Below are 17,725 nucleotides of genomic sequence, written 5' to 3' on the forward strand. Positions count from 1 at the left end.
AATGATTTATCCTAAAAACTACTATATGATGCCTGATATTGTATAAGCAAAAAATGATTGGCTATTTCACTTTGCTGATTACTGGAGGCTTTCAAAAATCTGTGCTTGGGGAAAGGAAAAATAACATTTTTATAGAACGCTGAAAAGAGTAAAAGTGCCATGTTTTATTCCATACCTAAGAAGTGTCCCCAACCATGGTTTAGAACCCTGACTTGGAGTCAGTGCCCATTGTTTGTCCTTTATGTATTCTAAAAGCTAGTAATACTCAATTGCCAGGGAGTTTTGTGCCTTAGATTATTAAGTTATGTCATCTTTGTCATGGGTAAGATTCCTGTTCACCAGAGCTACTCAATTAAGTAAGCAACTTAAGAGAAGCATCAAGAAGTTGATATTTTGCCCTCTTGCTGCTTCTACTTTTGCTGTCTGGGATTGGATGATAGATTTCACATGTTGGTTAATCATTTTCTTATCTCCAAATGTGGAGGAAAGGCTTTCTGTAAACACCTCTGAAGATAATAACAGAGTTACTGCATATCAATCAATCCTTAATGTACCTTTCAAGGAAAAATACTTTACCTGTCAAATATTTGGGGTTTTAAAGGGAGCAATAAAGAAACTTCCTGAAAAAAAATGATAATGGGAGCTGCCAGTGGCTCATGCCTGTAATCTTAGATGCTTAGGAGGCTGAGATCTGAGGATCAAGGTTCAAAGCCAGCCTGGGCACAAAAGGACCTGAGACTCTTATCTCCAATTAACCTCCAGAAAATGGGAAGTGGGGCTTGGCTCAAGGGTAGGGTGGTAGCCATGAGCTGAAGAGCTCAGGTACCACTGTACCTTCACTCAGGCGGAGCTCAAGCCCCATGACCCACCAAAAAAAAAAAAAAAAAGAAATGATAATGGGAAAGAGGGGACTCATTTCTGAGAGTCTACTATCATAAAACACCCTAAGGACTGACTTACAGTGTCTACATTGATAGAAGAATAAGTAGTCACAGAGATGCTGTGGGAATTAGGCACAATCACCACTGTCATTTTCTTTGCTTTCTTCCTTGCTCCAAACTCATGGTAATCGTTCTCCAGAAATCCATCCATCTTTGAAACTTAGATATATTGCTATATGTGTTCACATATAGATGTTAGGATATTATCCTACTACTAAACAGCATGCACAGTAAATCAGAACAACCATAACTTGTGGCTTAATTCATCCATAGAGATAAATCCAAAGTTTTAGTCATCATATACTCTTATAATAAATGGTAAATATTATTTCTGATTTTAGATTTATTTTTGTTACCTTGGGCTATTTTTGTCGTTGTTGTTTAGTTTTTTACTATTATTGAATTCTTGGGAATTTAATGTGTAGATTTTAGGGAAAGAAACCTAAAAAACAGCCTTCAGATTTATAGAACTGGAAGTAGGTACAAAATTATACATGCACCATTAATGCATCTTTAGGCTACATTTCATTGTACAAGCCTGAATAGTATTTTATTTGCTTACAAGAATAGTAAATATGGAATGCTATATTAAATATGGTTCATAAATAATTTAGAAATTACTTTGATTCAAGCATAAGCCTAAAGCATTTCCCTTAACAAATCATCTTTATGGAGCCTATCTTAACTAATTTACATTTGAATTAAAATGTATTTCAAACTCACTTCAGTTTACATATGAAACAAATATGTGCATTTTGAGTGAAATGATCAAATGAATTAAAATAATTGAGAGTATTAAGAAATAAGATCTCTTGCATATAGCCTATGTAGCTGTGATAAATTTCTTAATTCATTTTATTTTTTTAAATTTCATTTTCTCATTTTCTTATCTTCTGTCAAATTTGAGAACTAATGCTCTCAAAGGAAATTAACTGCATGTATTTTTTAATTAAACTTTGGTTTCTTATGATTACTGGTTTATTTTCTTGACTTATGGTCTATGACAGAAAATATTTCATTGCTAATGTCATTGTTTGTTGTGCTCACTTCCTATTATAAATTGGCTAAAACCCCTATATTGGCATCTATTTTAACAGTTGCTCTAACAAAATGAACTGACCTGAATGCTCAGAGAGGTTTCCTTCCTGCAGTTTTTTGGTCAAACTATATCTAGAGACAGGCCCTAAACATAGAAAAGCATCATCTACAGACAAGCTCCATCCACAGATAAGCTGTAGTAGTTACAGAGGAGCTGAGTCCACAGAGCAGTCCTGTGCTTGCACAGGCTACATCCTCAGAAGCACTCCATCCACAGGAGAGTACCTATACATGAATACTCATTTTGTTTACCTCTGTGGTTTCTCTTCACATTGACATCCCTGTATTTGAACGACTCAGCATTCAATATGTCCTATGATCTTGTCATCTTTAATCTTTTATAACGATGCTTTAATAAAACTTTCTAACAGTTTTACAAACCATTGTATTCATTACTGGTCTTATAAGTATAGGTGATGAATACATTGTATTAAACGGGTTAAATTTGGATAAATCAGGGAACATACATGGTGAGTGTCCCCTATGGCTGAGGTAAAAGCTGATTCTGTAACATCTTCTTGAGGCAAACCATATTTTTGAAAGAACTCATCCCTTATTTCATTTTTAAAAAGATGTGATTAAGACATCGTGTGGAAGCAAGTTTCCAACATCAGTTTATTTGTGGATAAGTAAGAGAAACACATGGGGGTCCAACCAGGAGAAATACCTCTTTCAGGGAGATTATAGAAGACAGTTAATTCTATAGAAACTATATCCTGAAAAAAAACTCAAGTAGACTCTGTTGTATGCTTATGTTTTACCATAAGACTTCAAACAAAGGTATTTTTATAAGCTGTGTGGTTTTATAACACTAGGACATTGTTCTGAAATTTTTGAGGCTTTATTTCTAAAAAAAATTCCATTGGATAACATACATATACAATAGATTGAAGGGAAGAAAAAAGAAAATATAAAGATGATAATATTAATTAAAAATTATCTGGATGATTACAAGGCATTTAACAAATTACAGCATCCATTCAAGTTGAAAGGACTAGAGAAAATAGGAATAGGAGGTGCATTCTTTAAATAATTAAAGCCATATATGATAGGCCTATAGCTAATATCATACTAAATGGAGAAAAACTGGAATAATTTATCTTAAAATCAATTTAGTGCTGTAACCCTTAGCCAGAGCAATAAGACAAGAGAAAGATATCAAAGGAATCCACATAGGGAAAGAGGAAATTAAATTATCCCAATTCTCAGATGACATGATCTTCCAGTTGAACAACCCAATAAATTTCCCCTCCCAGACTCTTAGAAATAATAAACCACTTTGGCAAAGTGGCAGGATACAGAATCAGCCTTCAAAAGTCAGTAGCCTTTCTGTGCGCCAATAATACACAAACAGAAGGAGAAATCAAGAAAATGATGCCATTTGCAATAGCTCCCAAAAGACTAAAATGTTTAGGAATTAACCTAGCCAAGGATGTAAAGGAATTATTTAATGAAAACTATAAAAGCATAAAGAAAGAAATCAAAGATACCAGGAAATAGAAAGACATCCCATGCTCCTGGATAGGGAGAATCAACATGGTGAAAATGGCCATAAGGTTCAGATGGAACAAAAAAAGACCTAGAATAGCCAAAGCAGTTCTAGGCAAAAAGATCAATGGAGGTGGTATTACAAAACCAGGCTTCAAACTGTACTATAGAGCCTTAATAACAAAAACAGCATGATATTGGCACAAAAACAGACCAGAAAATAAACCAAACAGAAGATTCAGTAATAAAACCACATACCTATAGTCAACTTATATTCATCAAAGAAGCCAGAGATATTCAAAGCCTCTTCAATTATTGGTGCTAAGAAAACTGGGCAGCCACATGCAGAAAACTAAAAATTGATCCAAGCCTGTCGCCATGCATGAGCATTAACTCAAAATAGATCAAAGACCTCAATATCAAACCTGAAACCCTGAAACTGCTACAGGATCAATTTGAAAAGACACTGGAACTCATAGGCACAGGCAAAAACTTACTGAACAGAGTCTCAGGGTCACAACAGATTGGAGAGAGACTCGACAGATGGGACTAACTAAAAATAAAAGGTTTCTGCACAGACTGAGACATAGCTATTAAAGTTGAAAGACAGCCAACAAACTGAGAAAAGATATTTACCAATATTATATCAGACAAAAGCTTAATGTCCAACATCTACAGAGAAATCAAGAAACTAATTCCCCTTAAACTCAAGAAACTAATCACTAAATGGGCAAGAGAACTAAAGAGAGACTTACCAGGGGACAAAGCAAAAATGGCAAAGAAACATTTCAGAAAATACTCATCATCCATGGTCATAAAGGAAATGCAAATAAAAACAACCCTAAGATACTATCTTACCCCAATCAGAATTGTTAATATTTTGAACTCAGACAACAACAAATGCTGGAGGGATGTGGAGAAAGAGAAACCCTGCTGCACTGTTGGTAAGGATGTAAACTATTATAGCCACTCTGGAAGGCAGTTTGGAGGTTCCTCAAATAACTAAAAATAGACCTTTCCTATGACAGAACCTTACCACATCTAGGCATCTACCCCTGAGCATCATAACCCACGATATAATGACACCTGCACAGCCATGTTCATTGCTGCACTGTTCACAAATGCCCCACTACAGAAGAATGAATACCAAAAATGTGATACATATATACAATGGAATTATACATAGCCACCAGACAAGATAAAATAATGGCTTCTGCTGGGAAGTGCATGGAACTAGATTAAATCATGTTGAGTGAGATAAGTGAAGAGCAAAGGAACGAAACATGGATTTTAGATTCAAACAATACTAGAGCGATGATTCAATACTCTGTCACTGAAGATTATTGACATTAACTTGGAGATATAAATATAAGTATATAGACATAAATTTATGATGGGTTGCATATTCTACAGATATTTTAATATATAGATTGACATGTACCTATGACATACAAAATCTCAGCTTAATTTTATTCTTACATTTATGTGCCAGTGCTTGCATATAGAGATTCCATTCTTGAATATTTGTTAAACTTAACATTTGAAATATGATATAAAATATCAGGATTTTAAAGTCTTTTAATAAAAATAAGATTTACTGAGAAGAATAATATCTGTGTAGAAAAAGGTAGAAGAGAGAAAATAGGCAAAGGCATAGAAAGGGTAGAAAGCCAATTATTTGGTAGATTTTCCTGATCTATTAGTGATTCCTGGCTGCAATATGAGTTTTCAATTTTATTGTTCTCTTCCTCCCCCCTTCTCTCTCTTTCCTTCTCCCTCTCCCTCTCTCTCTCCCTCTCTTCAGTCTCCCTCTCTCCTTCCTCCCCCATCCTGTCTCCCTCCCTTTGTATTGCTTTCTCCCTCCCTCCTTGATTCCCTCCAATTCTGTGTTCCCATTTCAAGTTTGAACTCAGGGCTTATGCTTCCTCTTGACTTTTTGTTCAATGTTGGTGCTCCAGCACTTGAGCCACAGCTCCACTTTTTGCTTTTTGTGGTTTAATTGGAGATAATAATCTCATGGACATTTCTGCATGGGTTCCTGGGCTGCCTTTGAACTCCAGTTCAAAAATCTCAGCCTTCTGAGTACCTAGAATTACAGGCATGAACTACCAGTGTGGCTTGTTCTCTCTTCCTTCCTTCCTTCCTTCCTTCCTTCCTTCCTTCCTTCCTTCCTTCCTTCCTTCCTTCCTTCCTTCCTTTTTATTATTGTAATGTATAAAGGGGTTACAATTATATTTGCCAGATAGAAGGTGAAATACTTCTCACACATTGATATCCCTTATCATGTTTTTGTCCCCATTTCCCTCCCCTCACCCCCTCTCAATCATCTTGTTTTCCTCCCTTCCATTTCCTATTTCAAGTAAACAATTAAACATATATACAATATACTAGGTAATGAAGTCAGATACAGAAAGAATGTGAGATTAACCAAAGGGCAACAAAAGAGAAGGGAAATAATGTAGTACATTAAGAATAATTACATAGGATAAAGCTCTTGAATGGAGAAGAGGATTACAAACTCATAAAGCTCTTCTGGCAAAAATCTAACTGCTTGTGTAAGTATATAAGCCATGCATTAGATTAATATTAATTGACTGATTCAACAGCTATGTATTATGTGATCCTTCAGGGCAATATAGTCCTCTAGTTGCTGGGGAAATGGCAAGAATTAATACCAATGGGATGATGCTGTGCATGGGACTCCTAGAAGGCAGAGGGCAAGGAGGTTCATTTGTTTATCTTCTGCATAATATAGCTTCAGAATGGAATCAATACAAAGCAACAGCTGACTGTGGTGGGTTTGGAGCCCCATGAAAAAAAATGACAAAGATCTCATTCATAACTACTACAGAACTTGCTACATTTTTAAAGCCTAACAATATCTTTGTGAAAATTAGTAAAATTTTGCAAGGGGTGAATGTGACTTAAACTAGGGTTGATGTAAAAATGATGTACACAAAGTTTACAATTACCTAAGTCAGGTTATGAGTCCATTTCTTTTTGAACAGTGTCACCTCTGCCTTTTTTCTTCCACTTGTTTCCTTCCCGACTTCATTTTCAACATAGTTACTGTCTTTTAAGTTGGAGCAAATGTTAGCAGTATTTAGAAAAATGCAACCTGAGATTTTTTGAGCAATATAATAGTGACCACATCCCAGTTAGTCTGTTTTTCCTCCAGACCCTTGGACTTGGCTTTGGATATTGTTCTAAACCTGCCATGGGCTTTGACAAGTTAGTTGATGATTCCAGTGGGTTGCCACTGCTCCCTAATGGTTACAGCTCTAAGCTGGGATCTTTTATTTTCAGTAACTGTCTTAGGAGCTTTTTCAATAGTACTAGAAGGAAAATATAAAGTGTAAATGAATGGACAGAAAAATACAGTATTTACTATTGGTAGAATTTCAAACATAGAGATATAAAGTAAACATAATTATAATGACATATTTACAGTGTTTCATGGAACTTGATCATTAGATCTATAAATTGATGTAGATAAGTAAAAGGCCTAACAATGATGAATGGCTGAATGCTTGGGTTCAATCAGTAGCATTAGAGGGAACAAAAAAATATAACAAAACAAATAAAAGGTCATCTCTAAATTAAGCATGAAGGCTTATTATAATTAACCACTATGACTGGTATAAAAAATAACAGAGGCTAGAATGAGGAAAGCCTCAAAAATATTCTGGGAAATACTTAGAATATTATTGTCTATATGGAAAATTAATTGAGTAAAAGTCATATCATAGACAAAAAATGTTTTCTTAAAAATAAGACCTGAAGGGGCCTGGAGTTTGGCCTCGTGGTAGAGTGCATGCCTAGCATGCACGAAGACCCGGGTTCAATTCCTTGGTACCACATACTTGGGGGAAAAAAAAAGCAAAAATAAGACATGAAATGTAAAAGAATATGTTTTGAGATTATCCAGGTATTTTTTCTTAAATTATAAAGATAAATAATTTAAATATTTGTTACAGAAACTTTATACAGTTTATTTAATTTATTTTTTAATGTTCTTTTTTATTATTTTATTTATTTTTTATCGTAATTAATAAAAGGGTTACATGATATTTGCCAGATATAAGGTACATTAATTCATCTATATTGATACCCTTTCACATGTCTTGGTCCCCATTACCCTCCCCTCCACTCCCCCCCATCTTGATTTTCCCCCCTTCCCTATCCAGTTTCAAATAACCAAATACAAATAAATCCAATATATCAGATAACAAAGTGAGATACTGTAACAATATGAGATAATCAAGGGACAGCAAAAGAGATGAGAGATAACATAGTACATTAAGGACAACAATCATTCATTGTATGGCTTTTGTTTCAATATCCTGGAGGTCTTTTCAATTAGCTTCATACTATATGGCCTTATGTATCAAGGTTTTGCTCTATTGCAGATCTCTGCTAGTAGAGCCCAAGGTTTCTACTGATTATGACAAATGAGGGGAACCATTGAGCCTATTACTCTTTACTTCACATTCTCTATGAAAGTGTTATAGGATAAAGTCCAACTCAGTATTACATGTAGTCTTAATTTTTAATTCAGTTGCAAATTTAGTTTGGTAAAACAACACACACCATTAGGCACATTTGAAATGGTATTTTTTCCTTATAATTTTTCCTTATTTTTTCACGAAGTATGAGATTATCTTTGTTTTAACAGAGTTTTCTTCTACTCATAACTATGGCCAAGTAGTATGCAAATAATGTTGGGTTGGGTTGAGTTGGAAGATGTGAAATTTGAAGCATTACTAAAGAAGAGGTTACTATATGAGCAAGTTAAATAATTCAAACTGATGACAATTGTAAAGCAATGAAAACTGAAATGCATTGAGACTGGCCACATACTTAGCCATGTTTCAGTACATATTAATCTCAATCATATGAAATTGACAATACTATCTTCAACAAAAGTCAAAAGTCAAATTTGATTTCATTTTTGAGACTCACTGGCTGGTGGAATGGTGGTTCTTGTAAGAGGATATAGAAAATAGAAGTAGAGCTCTTAAATTATCCATGAGTTTGGAACCAAACATACTGAATTTAAAGGGGTAGCCAGACACTTAAAAACGTGATTTTGACTTGGAAGAAAGTTCTAAACTTCTGGCACAGATATAAGAGTTTATGCTCATGAAAAAAACTTATTTTTATAGACATAATGTTTTATTACATAGATTAATATGTATCTATGACATACAAACCCTCAGCTTAATTTTAATTATATTCTAAAATCTATGTGCCAGTGATTATATATATGGGTTCCATTTTTGAATACTTGTTTGTTTAACATGACATTTGAAATATGTTGTAAAAATCAATGTTAATAAAATCTTTAAAAACTACTTATTTAAATCAAAGAAGTACTTGAGAGATCATTAGGTATTTGAGATGATACTGAAATGACTGAGGACAGAATTTTAGAGATGAACTAATTCCAGGTATAAGGAGGCAAAGCAAGTAGAGAGTGTCATCATGCAACACAATCAGTAATGACCTTAAAATGTCAGCTAGTATTATGTTTGACCATTGGCTATTAGTGGTTCATGGACTTGAAACACATATATAATCAGTACCTATAAATGAATATGGTTGACTTTTGTAGTAATACTAAAGAAAAACTTTTGTAGAGTTAGTTTAAATAAATCTTTCTTATTGAAATACAAGGCATTTTAATAACACATTTTCTCTTGAGAAATATATTTTCTCATCTGTGAGGGATATGGATTGTTGAGAATGGAGCCCAGAGTCTTGAACCCACAGAACTGTATCCAGATTCTAAACTAATGCTTTACCACTGAAGTATATATCCAGCTTAAACATTTTTAAATTAGTGACTATAAATTGTTATAAATTGTTAGTTGGAGATAACATTTTCTCAGACAGCCTATTAAATGTGATTATAGAATTGCATTGGGAATATGTAAAATGTTATTATTTACATAAAAAGCACATTGTGTGTGTGTGTGTGTGTGTGTGTGTGTGTGTATGTGTGTGTATTTGGTTGTAACTTAGTGTGTAGAACAATGAATGATGAGTTGACCATGTTGCCATGTTTGAGGGCCTAGCAGCACAAACGTACCTGTCTTCTGATCGTGAAGTGAAACCTCATTTGTTTTATGATAGCAACATTTGTTTTCATGGAAATGCTCTAATATTGATTTCAATGATAAAAGAATGAATAAGATGGATCCTTGGAGGTTGAATGAATACTTTGAAATTATATCCTGCTGTATCAGTGTATATTCACATCTATTACTGTATGGTTTGAGTGTTCCATAAATTTCATTGGGGTCTCCTGTATTCTTGAACCACTGGTATAAAAGGATAAAAAAAATCTGTTTTTAAATACTTGGTTCAAAATTTTAACATACTTCAGGAATTTTGAAGACCACTTTTATGCTTATAGCAATAAAGAAACAGAGGATTATAGACTTTATTTAGCAAAGAATGTGAAAGTTTATTTTCATCTTTAATACTTCCCACATCATAATGTTTTTCTGTCTAGGTCATGTGGCTGGCAAGTTCTTTATGATAATATCTTACGTGTACTATTCCATCATGTACCATAATGTGTAATATTTCAAATCAGCTTGCCTGCCTGCCTGCCTGCCTGCCTGCCTGCCTGCCTGCCTGCCTGCCTTCCTTCCTTCCTTCCTTCCTTCCTTCCTTCCTTCCTTCCTTCCTTCCTTCCTTCCTTCCTTCCTTCCTTCCTTCCTTCCTTCCTTCCGTCCTTCCTTCCTTCTTTCCTTCCTATCCTTCCCACTTTCCCTCCATCACTTCCTTTCTCCCTCCCTCCCTCACTCTATCTGTCTCTCCTTCCCTCCTTCCTTCGTTCCTTCCTTCCTTCTTTATTTTGTTCTGCTGAGTTTAACATAAGGCCCATGTACTTGCACAGCAAATAGCAAATGCTGTAACACCTTGAGACCCACACTTTTTGGTTTAGTTATTTTAAAAATAGGCTCTTATAGATTTTTGCATAGGTGTCTTCAAACCACAATCTTCCTAATCTCTATTTTCTGAAGGGCTGGAATTATGGAACCATTGCTCTTGTTCTTTTGAATTTATGTTAAACGTTACTCTTATTCTTCATATTTGGCACTGAAAAGTAAATGCATTTGGCCATGTCAAACCATTTTGATCTTGGAATTATACAAAGAAGCTATTCTTGATGTAAAAAATATTGTCCATATATGTATATACTCATATACACACATACACAGATACACACACACACCTTTCAGGTCTAAAAGAATTGTTTTGTTGTTGTTGTTGTTGTTGTTGTTTTTGTCAGTCCTGGGCTTTAACTCAGGGCTTGAGCACTGTCCTTGGGCTTTCTGAAGTGTAGAGTTCTACCATTTGAGCCTCAGCACCATTTCTGCGTTTTTCTATGTATGTGACACTCTACCAGTAGGCCAAACTATGTGTCCTAGAAATGTATTTTTATATGTGAAATAAATAATTGGTTTTGATTTTGAAAAATAAAATTCTTGAATGTAAAGCTTTAAAAAACATTTTATTGTTCTTGTGAAGATGACATACAGAGGGGTTGCAGCTAAATAAGTCGGATAAAAAGTACATTTTTTTTAAAACAATGTCACCCCTTCCTTTGCTATTTCTGTTTTCCCTTCCCATCCTCACCCACAATTTGTGTAGTTAATTTTCAATATAGTGTCTAGTGAGTATCATGCTTTACCCACCACTCCTGTGCCCTCCTTAACCTCCCAAAGACAGATAACCTCTTGTTTCCATTTCTTGGAGTTTATTTTGATGAGTATTATCTTATGCTATCAGATGCACATAGAGTTATTGTACCTTTGGGTTTGTCTCCTAAGAATATCCTTTGGTCTCACACTCTATGAATCAGGTTCCAATGTATTTTTTAATTCAATTTAATTTTTTTTTGCCAGTCATGGGCTTTAGCTCAGGGCCTGAACACTGTCCTTGAACTTTCTCAAGGCTAGAGCTCTAAGACATGAGTCTCAGTACCACTTCCAGCTTTTTTCTATGCATGTGGTACCAAGGAATTGAACCCAGGCCTTTGTGCATGCTAGGCAAGCACTCTACCACTAGGTCAAACTCCCAGCATTGTATTTTTTAAAGCTTATTTAGGTAAAATATTGGAGAAGTTTGAAGTTAGATCAGAATGAACTAATTCCAAACATAAAGTTAGAATAACTCTGTCCCACAGGAATGCATTTTATGCCATTATAATAGTTTCTTGATAATTTTTCACATACAATGTGATGGATCTTTGCCAGGTTCATTCAAGCCAGAATAAAACACTAGTGGTTAAAACTAACTTTCAGAAAGAAATGAAAGTCCATGAATCAGTCCATATAAGATTCTTTGTTTAATTGTAATTAATAAACGGATTGCAATTATATTCACCAGATAGATAGAATGAGTATTACTTCACACACACTGATACTCGTTCTCATGTGTTTGTACCCATTTCCCTCCCCCCACCACCTCTCTTAATCTTGTTTTCCCTCCTTCCCTTTCCTATTTCAAATAAACAAATAAATGTATATAAAATATACCAGATTACAAGGTAAGATACTATAACAATATGAGAATAACCAAGGGACAACAAAAGAGATGAGAAATAACAGCTGTGTTCCTTTAGGTCTGGCTCACTTCATTTAATATGATTTTTTTCTAAGTCTTTCCATTTCCTTACAAATAGGATGATGTCATTCTGATGGCTGCATAGAATTCCATTGTGTATAAATACCACATGTTGTTGATCCAATTATCAACTGAAGGGCATCTGGATTGGTTCCATATCTTTGCTGTGGTAAATAATGCTGCAGTGAACATCGTTGTGCTAGTGGGCTTAGTATGTCCTTGTTTCTGGACGATTGGGTAAATACCAAGTAGTGGCATCAATTTTCTTTGTTAATGGTCTTTCAGGTGAAGTTTGCCTAGGCAGTTCATCCACTCAGCAAATGTTCATTGAGGGCCAATTTTGGATGATACAGTTCTAAATGACAATGAACAAAACAACAAAAAGAAAGCAGAAAATCTGTGCAAAAGCAATGATGTGTTAGAATTTGTTACTAATGATTTAAAAACTAAATAAGTCAATGACTATATATGCAAGACTTAAATTTGTTTTAAATCGTGAATCATAGTTTTTTATTTTAATATAGGCTTAATTGTATTTACTTTTGACCTTAGTTATTAAATACATGATTTCCTGTCTTCTCTAAATCAGTACTGAGTTGATCTCTTTCTAAGACTACCAAATCTTTGTTTACTCTTAGAAGTAATTCATTGTGAACTCTAATGATCTAGCACTGGAAAAGAGCCAGCAGCTAACAAAGCAGCATAAGTGGTAAATTTCTGCTACTAAGAATGAAATAAATAGCAATTAAACTGAACATTTATTAGGATGATTGTTTGCTGTTGTCACCTCTGATGCATAAAATACTGTTTATTAGATTTTATCAAGCTTATTAAAAAAACAAAAAGCTGCATTCACAAGGTTCATTTAAACAAGATCCAAATAGGATAACATATGCTTATGAATAAATTTCACAGACTTCCAGTTGAGGGATTTCCTGAAGTGATATCTCATGTAGAAGAGGGTGGGTTGCAGTTAGATTCAAGATATCTGGCTTGAAGGCTAATTTTTGCTGCCTTTTTGACATTAAAATAGCCATATGCTCAAGTTTTCTGGGAATAATCATGCTTTATGTTTGTGGATCTAATACAGTGAATACTACCACCTTCTTTCATTCTTTAAAATGTGGTGTTTTTGAACTAGAAATTATATGGCTTTCATACCATTGCAATACAAAAGTCCCTATCTTCATAGGTACTAAATTTTGCATGGTACGTTTACATCTAAAGGTTATAGTGATAACTGGAAAGAGTATTAAATAAAGAACAGTTGTATAATCCAAAAACCATTATAAGAACTATAATGATACATCAATTGTGTATTCACTTGAGAATTATAAATAGGAAACTTAGGAATTGTTCATGGAATTCTTGTACAAATTCACATTGCTTTTGTTTGATTAGTTGAATTATGCCTCTCTTCCCCAAAACTATTATGTTGAAATCAATTCACAGACCATGAACGCAAGTAGTAATGTCACCCAGAGTATAGTTAGGACAAACAATAAGCCAATACAGTCATGGCTCAATGGTAATGTCTGTCTAATAATGCCATGGCCCTGAACTCAAACCTTAGTACCTACCAAACAAACAACAAGAAAATCAAAACCAACAATTCACATAAAATTTTATTTTATTTTATTAAAGGAGGAAAGTTGAACCAGTTATTCTGTAACTTTATCAGTTCACTTTTTAATTCCTTCCTTTCCTTCCTTGTCTGCCTGACTGCCTGCCTCCCTCTCTCCCTCCTTCCCTCCCTCCCTTCCTCCCTCCCTCTCTCCCCACTCTTTCTCTTTCTTTTCTCTCTCTTCTCTCTCTCCCCCATCTTTCCCTCCCTCCCTCCCTCCCCCCTCCTTCCCTCCCTCCCTTCCTCCCTCCCTCTCTCCCCACTCTTTCTCTTTCTTTTCTCTCTCTTCTCTCTCTCCCCCATCTTTCCCTCCCTCCCTCCCCCCCCTCCCCCCTCCCTCCCCTCCCTCCCTCCCTCCCTCCCTCCCTCCCTCCCTCTCTCTCTCTCTCTCTCTCTCTCTCTCTCTCTCTCTCTCTCTCTCTCTCTCTCTCTCTCTCTCTCTCTTTCTTTCTTTCTTTGTTGCTTTCTTGAATTCAAGACCTTGAGCTTTCTCCAGGCTAGTTCTCTACCACTTGAGCCACAGCACCATTCCAGGTTTATCTCTGTATGTGGTACCAAGGAATCAAACTCAGTGCTTTGTGCTTGCTAGGCACACTCCCGGCCCCAGGTTTTTATTTCAATCCGGTACTGGGGCTTGACCTTAGGGCCTTATCTCTTGGTTGGCATTTTGCCGATGGCTAATCGTTCATCATTTGAGATATAACTCCACTTCTGATCTTTTTCTGGCTAATTTTTAGTAATTGAGACTTCCTGTTCCAACTGGCTTCACACCAAAATCTTCAGATCTCAGCCTCCTGAGCAGTTTGGACTACAGGTGTGAGCCCCCAGAATCCAGCATAGTTTAATTCTTTATAATCTTCAGGAGTACTTGCAGTACTTCTAATAACTTTTAAAAAATGACCATAATTCTGTTGTTTTCATAAGTCATTGCCAACAACCATACATTTTAGTACTTTTTCCTCCCAATCTTCTATCTTCTAAGCAATGTGCAAACAAAATGTTTTTACTGGTGTTCATTCTTACTCCTGGACTAAGACGGTATTTCACCTTTACGAATTTCTTAAAGGCTCCTGAAGGACTTTTGTTCATTTGAAACAAAATTAAGCAAAACCATTTTATACACTGGCAAATAAGATTCCCACTTTAGGTCCCTTTGTTAGAAGGGAAATAGAAAATAACTCTGTGAATGTAAGAAGCCATGACTGGATCCTCAGGAGACCACAGGAATCAGCGCACCATAAGATACGAAAAGTCTTCAATTTATGGGTCATGATGAGGGGATAATAGTGACTTTTATTGGAGTTAGCAAAAACATTAGAGAGTAATGTCTATGAAAGGACCTGGCAGGTAACTTGAATTCCAGTGGATGCTCAGTAGCTGGTGAAATGAACAAGATATGTCAGACTGAAGAGCAAGGAGATATAGCTTCCAACTGATCTTTCTTTCAGTTTTTTCTATGCCAGCTGAAACCCAGTCCTGAAAAACTCAGTCCAGATGATTAATAAAAGACTGATCCAGATATTTTGAATGAACTTATGTGTCTTTTTGATCATTTTTTTAACCTTCCAAAAATCTGAAATTGAAGACTCTGAAAGACCTAGGTTAGAATGGTAAGGTCACCAAGACTCAATTTTACTATCTCCGTCTACTGGCAGGGAGGAACTATACCCAAGCCTCTGCACTGGCATAGGAAAGAGGAGAAAGAACATTTAAAAGGTAAGCCAAACATATGTTTTTATCTACTCTGCATTTTTGCACTTTAAAAAGTCATACCTACTGAAGGTTCATATAACAAAAACTGGAAAACAAGAAGTTGATTAGGGAATGTCATACTCTAGCTTGATTCTTTGACATGGGAATGTGCGGACAAGCATGCCATTTTTTCAGAGTAGCAATCTCTTCTGTCTTTGTATTTCAAATTTCTCTTCAGTCATTACAACACTCAAGTGTTATTTTCGTATGAATAATAATAATTTTTAAGCTCAAGCATGCTTACAAAAGCATCTACATTCTCATTTCTGTACATTCTTTTTTTTTTTAACATTCTTTTTTTTTTGCCAGTCCTGGGCTTGAGCTCAGGGCCTGAGCACTGTCCTTGGACTTTCTCAAGGCTAGAGCTCTACCACTTGAGCCTCAGCACCACTTCCGGCTTTTTTCTATGTATGTGGTACCGAGGAATCGAAACCGGGTCTTCATGCATGCTAGGCAAGCACTCTACCACTAGGCCAAACTCTCAGCCCCTGTACATTCTTTTATGTGTTAAAAATATTCTCACCTGTCCTTGTTTTAACTTAAGCTTTCAAAGGAGTAAATGTTTATCAGAGTGTAATGTATTATTTTGTTTTAGCTTATTTTCCATTCTTCATTAATAAGTGTTCTTGTGTTCTTGACAGTTGTGGGGTTTTTTTGCCTCCCCCCCCCCCTTTTTTTTTTTTTTTTTTTTTAGGGAGTCCTGGGGCTTGAACTTTGGACCTGAGCACTGTTCTTGAGCTTGTTTGTGCTCAAGGCTATTACTCTACCATTTGAGTTACTATACCACTTCTGGCTTTTTCTGGGTAGTTCATTAGAGATAAGTCTCACATATTTTTCTGCCTGAACCAGCTTCAAACTTTGATCTCCTGATCTCAATCTCCTGAGTACTGTGGATTATAGGTGTGAGATATGGGTACCCATCTTTGATAGTTTAAAATAAAACTTTAAAAAATACTAATTTATCAGTCAGTTCTTTCTGTGTGTTTGTGCTGGTAACAGGATTTGAACTCCAAGCCTCATACTCTTACATATCTTTTATGCTCTTAGCTAGCATTCTACCGCTTGAACTGACATTTTGCTGATCAATTGGAGGTAGTGTTATCAAGACAGACTTTTCTGCCTTTTTTAGTTTCTAACCTAGATCCCTTTGATCTTAAGTTCCTGTCTATAATTAACAGGCGTAAGCCACTGGCACATGACTCATGAGTCAGTGCATTTTACTGAGAATTTAGTGTATTGATTTACCCATCAGTATTATTGAAATTATGTTGTTCTGTTGTAAAAGAGATCATGACATTATGATCATACTTTATTATTATAGCAACTAAATGTCTACACTCTGTTAGTTTATGTTATGCAGCAATCAATCAATGTAAGTAATTTAAATACCCTGCATAATTACATAATGAACATAGTTGCTTTCAAAACATGTTATACTTAACTCTCATAAAAAAAAGCCCTATATGAACTTCATAGCCATTTGTCAAGATGATAATCACAGCAACTGGGTTAAGTATGATTTATACAGTTTCCCTTTTTGCTATCTTCTGCCTTTTCTCTACTTGGTCCACATTTGCTATTTGCTTATATCTTTGTTTTAAGTGTGTGTGTGTGTGTGTGTGTGTGTGTGTGTGTGTGTGTGTGAGAGAGAGAGAGAGAGAGAGAGAGAGAGAGAGAGAGAGAGAGAGAGAGAGAGAGAGAGAGAGAGAGAGAGAAGAGTAATGGAATGATTTGTGAGGAACATGGAGAGTTTTGAATTTGAAAATTACATTTCAGGGACATGAATATTCAAGAAATTCTTGATTAAATAGTTTTGTATGCTTCCAGGGAGGTAATGATTACAACTAATGATATTTTGTGTGTGTCATGAGTCTTGAATTCAGCCAGGGCGTTGTTCCTGAGCTCTTCAGCTCAAGGTTACAATCCTATCCTTGAGCCAAACCCCACTTCCCATTTTCTAGAGGTTAATTGTGTCCGGGCTGGCTTTGAACCTTGATCCTCAGATCTCAGCCTCCAGAGTACCTAGGATTACAGGCATGAGCCCCACACCCAGCTTAGCTGGTGAAATTTTTTGCTGGTAGGGTAGAAATATATAAACAAGCCCTATGTCAGGATAAAGTATTGCTACATCTTCTAGTGGCATCTGCTAATGTTCAATCTGACAGTATGTCCTTACAGTTTT

At 35.6% G+C, this 17,725-nt stretch overlaps 1 protein-coding gene across 2 annotated transcripts in view; it reads left to right on the forward strand.

Moving 5' to 3' along the window:
* Positions 1 to 17,725, forward strand: part of Pdgfc (platelet derived growth factor C) — a 201,121-nt gene that overhangs the window by 81,822 nt on the left and 101,574 nt on the right. Inside the window, exon 2 of one of the 2 annotated variants that reach the window (XM_090343205.1) lies at positions 15,447 to 15,507. The exons of the other annotated variant lie outside the window; for it this stretch is intronic. The gene's annotated coding sequence lies outside the window, so the exon portion shown is untranslated. The remainder of the gene's footprint in view (positions 1 to 15,446; positions 15,508 to 17,725) is intronic. 2 annotated transcript variants of the gene reach the window in all.

This window comes from Megascapheus bottae, chromosome 13, assembly GCF_031878675.1.
Source record: "Megascapheus bottae isolate mThoBot1 chromosome 13, mThoBot2.hap1, whole genome shotgun sequence".
NCBI lineage: Eukaryota > Metazoa > Chordata > Mammalia > Rodentia > Geomyidae > Megascapheus > Megascapheus bottae.